Genomic DNA, 8,391 nt, shown 5'->3' with positions numbered 1-8,391 from the left:
GTGAGGTCTCCTCCATTGTCCTGCCACTACCATTGCAATCTGCATCTCTCAGAATAACAATTCCACTGGCCATTCTTTTACCTAACATCATTATGGGACAGCATGGAAGAGTCGCTTAATGAATATTCTTCATCCCCTGCCCCCCAGATCTTTGTATGAATGTATTTATTTATTACAGTTCTAATCTGCCCAGATAAGCCATGTTCTCTGTGCAGATTACACATAGTTAAAAAACTAAAATGCCATAGCACAGTTGAAAATATAAAATACAATACAAATATAGGGATGGTGTGGGTGCCTGGATGGGGTTCAAAGCTTGGTGATTTCTCACCGGCTCACCCCTCAGGCACCAGTCTGTGCATCCCGTCACTTGCCCAACTCAGTGTGCACAGCTACCCACTCCCTCATTGAGCTGCCATTTTGCATAAAAATGGCAGCTTGGTCTTTTTTGTAAATAACCACTTACACAAACAAAGGCCATTAAGTGGTCATGTACGTAACATTACAGGTGTAAATGGTCCATTTTTACCTTGTGTAAATGGCCTTTTTACTGCCATCATTTCTGTAAATGGTTATTTAAGAAAAAAGGGCAAGCCTCCATTTTTATGAATAACGGCGGTTTGGCAAAGGAGTGGGCAGCTGTGCACTGCTTGCTGGGCTCCTTTGGACTGTCTGGGGGCTCACGGGTAAGCGGTGTGCAGGGCAAGTTTGCCCATCCCTGTACAAATATTTAAATGAAAAAAATCCAATATAATGCCAAACAGTAAACACCATTGGAATAAAAACAACAACAAAAGCCATAACAACCTAGAACTAGGTCTCTAAAATGCCTGGGAGAAAGGAAAGGTCTTTGCCAGGCACTGAAAAGATAACAATGTAGGTGCCAGGTGGACATAAGAACATAAGCAGAGCCCTGCTGGATCAGACCAAGTGTCCAACTAGTCTATCATTCTGTTCACACAGTGGCCAACCAGCTGTTGACCAGGGACCCACAAGCAGGGCATGAGCACAAACAGCACCCTCCCACCCATGTTCCCCAACAACTGGTGTATATGGGCTCACTGCCTCTGGTACTGGAAGCAGCACATAGCCATCAAGACCAGTTGCCATTGATAGCCTTTTTCTCCAGGAATTTGTCCAACCTAGGTATGTACGAAAGTCACTTACCTGTTCATGGATTATGCTGATGCTGCAGGGGAGGCGCTCCGTTCCCCCCCCCCCAAATCCTGGCTGGCCGGCTCTGCTCCGCAGAGATTCTGCAGAGCCACCGGCCGGCTCTGCCAGCGGCCAGACATCTGACCGCTGGCTAGCAGGGACGAAAATGGCGGCGGCCGTAGCCGCCGCCGTTTGTGTCCCTGCAGTCAGCCGTGATAGGCTACATAAATGTTTACATAGCCTATCATGGCTGATTAAAAACAAAACAAAATGTGCGTACGCAAAAGGCGGCGCCCATGGGCGCCGCCATTTGCGTTCCTTATTTTGGCACATCTTAGTCTACGTAAACATTTACGTAGACTACGGCGAAAATAAGGGGAACGCAAATAGCGTAGCATCTACATAAATATTTACGTAGCCTATCACTTTTTTTTTTTTAACTTGGAAATGGCGGTGGCGGAGCTGCAAGGAAAATCTGCCCCAGGTAAGTCCCGTCCCGGGGGAGGGGCATTCGGCCTCCCCGAGATCCTGGGCGGAACTTCGTACATCCCTCGTCCAACCTCCTTTTAAAGCCATCCAAATTGGTGGCCATCACTACATCCTGTGGTAGCGAATTCCATAGTTTAACTATGCACTGTGTGAAGAAGTCCTTCCTTTGATCTGTCCTGAATCTTCCACCAGTCAGCTTCATAGGATGGCCCTGGGTTCTAATATTTTGAGAGAGGGAGGAAAATGTCTCCCTATCCACATTCTCCACACCATGCATAATTTTGTAGACCTCTTTTGTAGGCATCTTTGGGGAGTTTATTATTTAGGAGGGCCCTCTCACTTGTAGCCACCCTCCTAGCTTCCTTTGGAGGGGGCACCTGGAGGAGGGTCTCCGAAGATGACCTAAGGGTCTGAGCAGGTACATGCAAGGACATGCCTTTAGATCCTCTGGTCTCAAGCCATTCAGGGCTTTCAAGGTCAAGACCAACACCTTGAATTGGGCTTGGAAAATGACTGGAAGTCAGTGCAGCTGGCTATTCACTGGCATGCCATGATCATATCAGGTAGTCCCAGTTAGTATCCGAGCAGGTCTGTTTTGAACTAGTCCTGTTCATGTCTTTTTATGGATGTATGAAAGGCACTTACCTTTCGTGGATTATGTTGATCATGGGGGGGGAGGCGCTCCGTCCTCCCCCCTGAATCCTGGCCGGCCGGCTGTGCTCCGGAGGGATTCTGCGGAGCTGCCGGCTGGCATAGCCATAGCTGCCGCCGTTTGCGTCCCTGCAGTCAGCCATAGGGATGGACGAAAGTCCCTTGCCTGGTCCCGCAGCTTGCTTTGCGGTGGGGGGGAGGCGCTCTGTCCCTCCCCCTGAAATTCTGGGTGGGGTGGGAGGTGCCCCGTCCCTCCGGCCGTAAATCCTGTCTCCTACCGGGACGCAAATGGCGGCGGCAGTAGCCGTCGCCATTTGCATCCCAGCAGTCAGCCGTGATAGGCTACGTAAATGTTTACGTAGCCTATCACAGCTGACTTTGGAAAAAAAAAAAGCGCGTATGAAATGGCGGCGCCCATTGGCACCGCAATTTGCGTTCCTTATTTGGCACGTGTAGTCTACGTAAAGATTTACGTAGACTACGGCGAAAGTAAGGGCAACGCATTAAGAAAATAAGCATTGTCCTTATTTTCGCCGTAGTCCACGTAAATGTTTACGTAGACTACACGTGCCCAAATAAGAAACGCAAATGGCGGCGCCCATGGGCACCGCCATTTGCGTACGCGCTTTTTTTCCCCCCCCCCAAAGTCAGCTGTGATAGGCTACGTAAACATTTACGTAGCCTATCATGGTGTTTTTTGAAAATCTAGCCATGATAGGCTACGTAAATCTTTATGTAGCCTATCACGTTTGTTGTTGTTGTTGTTTTACTTGGAAATGGCGGCGGCGGCAGCCGGTCGGAAGACCGGCTGCCACCGCCGCCGCCAAACCGCCACCGGGAGCCGCTGGGAGCCGCCGACGCCAGGGACATTCGACAAAAGTAAGTCCCATCCTGGGGGGTGGCGGGGTGGTGGTGGACTGTTTCTCCACCAATTTCAGGGGGCCGAATGCGTTGGCATTTGGCCTCCTGGAGATTCATGGAGAAATTCTCTGACATCCCTAGTCAGCCGTGATAGGCTATGTAAATGTTTACATAGCCTATCACGGCTGACTTAAAAAACAACAACAACGCGTGTATGCAAATGGCGGCGGCCATGGCCGCCGCCATTTGCCTTCCTTACTTTGGCCCGTCTTACTCTATGTCAAAATTTACGTAGACTAAGACGGCGAAAATAAGGAACGCAAATTTGTGTACGCGCGTTGTTGTTGTTGTTTTTTTAAAGTCAGCCGTGATAGGCTACATAAACATTTACGTAGCCTATCACGGTTTTTTTTTTTAACCTAGCCACGATAGGCTACATAAAAGTTTACGTAGCCTATCATGTCTTGTCTTTTTTTTTTAAACTGGAATTGGTGGCGGCGGCAGCCGGTCGGAAGACTGGCCTCTGCAGCCGCCGGCGGAGCCGTCACCGCCAGGAAGATCCACCCCAGGTAAGTCTCGTCCCAGGGGGGTGGCAGGGGGGGTGGCAGACCTTTCCCAGGGGGGTGACAGGGGGGTGGCAGCACATTCAGCCTCCCCAAGATCTGTGGCGGAATTCTCTGACCTCCATATGTCTCTTACAGTTCAAGCTGTCACCATCAAATGTAAGACTGCTTCTATCACCATGATGTAACTCATCAAGGCGGAGCTGACTTTTGTATCCATGAGAAGCATGTGGGTCCTCACATCATCACAAAAGGGGAGGTGCTTCAGACTGCATAGGCCAGCCTCACCCTGGCAACAGCACGTTTGCTATGCAGTAAGTTCCCAGACTTATGTAGGAGTAAGTGTGGGCAATGCTGTCCAAATGTGGTCTGAGTCGGAATTTCCCTGACCAGCCAGAGGCTGTATTCCCCCAACCAACCCTAAACTGTACTAGAGAGTAGGTGTGAACTCACCCCCGTCTGGGTTCTCCGGACTGCTGCCCAGCCCCTGCCCCCACTCGCCCGTCCCCGGACTGCGCTCGAACCCCTCCCGGCCTCTTCGAGCTCTGTGGTCACTATTTCTAAAAAAATAAAATGGCAATCGCAAGGAATGCACATATTCTCATGAGTGAAATGTGAAGGCACAGTGAAGGCACAGTGAAGGCACAGTGTGTGTATGAAAATGAGCATTCTTAGTAAAATACTCATTTTCGCACATACGCAAATACGCACATTCACAATTTTCGCATATGCAAATATGCAAATATGCAAGTTTGCAAAAATGTGCGTTTTTGTGTGTGCGCAATTTTGAGCATTTTTGCAGTAGCCATTTTAATTCTCCCAAAATGGCGACTGCGAGGCTCGACATGGCTGCTGGTGTGAGTGCAGGCCATTTGCTGAGGGCAGGCAGGGGGTGAACAGGGACAGGGGCTTGGTGAGTGGAGCTTGGGGGTGCGGGAAGGAGCAGGTACACCTGATTCCCAGGCTGAATTGGGAATTCAGCCTACTAGAGAGCCAGTGTGGTCTAGTGGCTAGAGCGTCCGACTGGGAATTGGGAGATCTGGGTTCTAGTCCCTACTAGAGATGTACGAAAGTAACTTAGCTTTCCGCAGATTATGTTGATGGTGGGGGGGAGGCGTTCTGTCCCTTCCCCTGGAATCCTTGACGGGGGGGGAGGTGCTCTGTTCCTCCCCACGGAATCCTCCATGGCCAGCTGAGCTCCGTGGCAGCTCCGCAGAGCAGCCGGCCAGGCCCGGCCAGGCCCAGCCAGGCCAGAGCCGTCTGCAGCTGGATTTCCGGCCGCGAAGGGCTCTGGGAAAAACAAACAAACAAACCGCATACTCAAATGGTGGCAGCTATGGCCGCCGCCGTTTGCGTTCCTTATTTTTGCCGTCTTAATCTACGTAAATATTTATATAGACTAAGACAGCAAAAATAAGGGGAATGCAAATAGCGTAGTGGATGCTATTTGCGTTCCCCTTATTTTTGCTGTCTTAGTCTACGTAAATATTTACGTAGACTAAGACGGCCCAAAATAAGGAACGCAAATGGCGGCGGCCATAGCCGTAGAGCCGTAGCCACTGCCATTTGCGTACGCCTTCTTTTTTTTTTTACCCAGTCATTTTAGGCTACGTAAAAACTTATGTAGCCTATCACATCTGGGTAAAAAAAAAAACGCGTATGCAAAAAACGTCTTTTTTACCCAGATGTTTTAGCCTATGTAAAAACTTACGTAGCCTATCACGTCTCTGTAAAACAACAACAACAACAACAACTGCAAATGGTGGTGGTGGCAGCTGGTCAGAAGACCAGCTGCCGCCACCACCCGGAAGATCCGCCCCAGGTAAGTCTCGTCCCGGGACTTACCTGGGGACTTATTCACGGGGGACTTACCGCCCCCCGTGAATCCCCCCCGGGGATTCACGGGGGGCGGGGGGTGGGAGGCCGTTCCGCCACAGATTTCAGGTGGCTGAATGCACTGGCACTCGGCCTCACCAAGATCCGTGGCGGAATTCTCTGCCATCCCTATGTACTGGGTGACTTTGGGCAAGTCACTGACTCATGGCCTAACCTATCTTACAGGTTTGTTGTGAGGATAAAATGAAGAGCAGGAGGGAGGATAGTGTAAGCTGCCTTGGGTTCTTTGGAAGAGAGGTGGGGAAAGGCAGGATTGAATTGCATCATTTATTTATTTATGTAATTATTTATTTTCTATATTGCCCAATAGCTGAAGGTCTCTGGGTGGTTCACAAATAATAAATATTATTTTAATAATAAACAAATAAATAAACAAATACATTGCTAACCACCAGGGTGGCAATTGGCTCTATAGGGGAGATGTGCATTTAATACGCTAAGTGGTCCTTGACGGACAGACAGTGTGGGTAGGGAAATTGTGAGTGAACCCTCAGTGAGCCCCTCAGAGGATCCCTTAAGGCAACATCTGGTATCCTAGGACCTGCCACCTAGGGTCTTTGGACATGGGGTTAGGAAACGACACTCCCTTGAGGCCGGAATGGGTCCCATATAGGTCAAGCATCTACAGCCTTGGAACTCTCAGGGAGGTTTCCCAAGAGAGCACTAGTCAATGTTTTGGACTGCAACTCCCATCACCCCTGACCATTGGCCATGCTGGATGGGGCTGATGGAAGATGTAATCTAAAACAGCAGGAAGATGGCAGCTTGGGGACCGCTGCTATAGACCATGGATTTTGTGGTGTGTTCTGGGTAGGACCTAGAAGCATGTAGTATTTGCAGTGGTTAATTCTCTCCCCATGACCCCCCTGGTTTCTTTTTTTTTTCTTTTGTTCAACCTACACACTCAACTGTCTGTCACTGCTGGAAGAAGCCATTGACCACTGATGCAGTGTGGAATTCTGCGACTCAGGATTCTTGCCAGGATTCTTGTCATCCTTTCTTCCATGAAGCTCCATTTAGGGATGATGTGGGCATGCAATTCAGTCCAGCAATATGGCAGAACAGCCTCTGCCCACACCCCAACCCCACTCCTTGATCCCCTGCCCATGCTCGTCCCCTGCCCGTGCTTCGCGAGTGGCCTGCACTCACCCCAGCAGCCTCATCGAGCTTTGCGGGTGCCATTTTTTGAGAAATAAAATGGTAGGGATGTATGAATCCCTTACCTTGTTCCGGTGGTGGTGTTCGCTGGAGGGGGGGAGGCGCTCTGTCCCTCCTCCCGAAATCCTTGACAGGGGGGAGGTGATCTGGTCCTCCACCCCGGAATCCTCGATGGCCGGCTCTGCTCCACGGTGGCTCCATGGAGCAGCTGGCCAGGCCAGGGCCATCTGCAGCCAGATTTCCGGCCGCAGTGGCTGCTGGGTAAAAAACCCCAGAACAAACGACATACGCAAATGGTGGCGGCTACGGCTGCCGCCAATTGCGTTCCTTATTTTTCGCCATCTTAGTCTACGTAAATATTTACATAGACTATTACAATGAAAATAAAGGGGAACGCAAATAGCGTAGTGGGCGCTATTTGTGTCCCTTTTTGATTTGCCGTTTTAGCCTACGTAAATATTTACGTAGGCTAAAACGGCGAATCAAAAAGGGACGCAAATAGCTCCCACTACACTATTTGCGTCCCGCTTTATTTTCGCCGTAATAGTCTACATAAATATTTACGTAGACTAAGATGGCAAAAAATAAGGAACGCAAATTGCGGCAGTCATAGCTGCCGCCATTTGCGTATGCGTTTTTTTTTTTAACCAGGATGTGATAGGCTATATGTAAGTCTTTACGTAGCCTATCATGTCTCTGTAAAAAAACAAAACAAAAACGTCCAGACTGCAAATGGTGGTGGCGGCAGCAAGTCGGAAGACCAGCTGCCAAAGCCTCCATTACCGAAGCCGCTGCCGGAGCCACCGCCACCCAGAACATCCGCCCCCAGTAAGTCTCGTCCTGGTGGGATCCGCAGGGGGGCGGGGGGGTGGCAGGCCATTCTGCCACGGATTTTGGGGGGCCGAATGCACTGGCATTCGGCCTCACTGAGATCCGTGGCGGAATTCTCTGACATCCGTATAAAATGGCGATTGCAAAAATGTACATTTCACAGACGCAAATATACGTGTTTGCAAAAATGTGCCTTTTTGTGCATACAAAAACATGCATTTTTTGCAATCGTCATCCTATTTTTCAAGAAATGGTGACTGCAGAGCTCGACGAGGCTGTCGGGGTGAGTGCAGGCCGCTTGCTGAGCATGGGAGGAGCTTGAGCGCAGTCTGGGGCCCGGCGAGCAGAGGCAGGGCCTGGGCGGGCGTCTGGAGAACCTGGGAGTGGATGAGTTCGCACATCCCTAGCTCCGTTCCATGCCCCTTAGCTTTCTATCCTGGCCATCATTCTGTGGCCACTGACTGCGCTCAGCCCTTTGGGGGATTTTTTCCCCCCATTCCTAAAGTTTTTAATACTTCTGCAGTCTTCCTGAATCCTTCTGCTACCTCCCACCCAAAAACCTACACTGCTATTTTGGCCACATCAGCAATGGCACCCACAACCTACATTTAGGGAGGGGCGAGCCCTCCTACATCTGGTCCGGGGGGAGAGCGGTCTACCATGAGGCAATTTGGGCTGGTTAGGGGCCCACGGATTTCTCCAGAGCCCTGCAATGTCCACCAGAGTTGGCGGAGTGGCTCTCCAGCTTTCTAAAAGATGCAATAGGCTAATGGCTGTTAGCCTATCA

The sequence above is a fragment of the Heloderma suspectum genome, chromosome 14 (assembly GCF_057233095.1).
Source record: "Heloderma suspectum isolate Gila_16-S chromosome 14, 16-S_ref, whole genome shotgun sequence".
NCBI classification, from domain to species: domain Eukaryota; kingdom Metazoa; phylum Chordata; class Lepidosauria; order Squamata; family Helodermatidae; genus Heloderma; species Heloderma suspectum.
The sequence above is the reverse complement of the archived record's forward strand: the minus strand, read 5'-3'. Positions refer to the sequence as shown.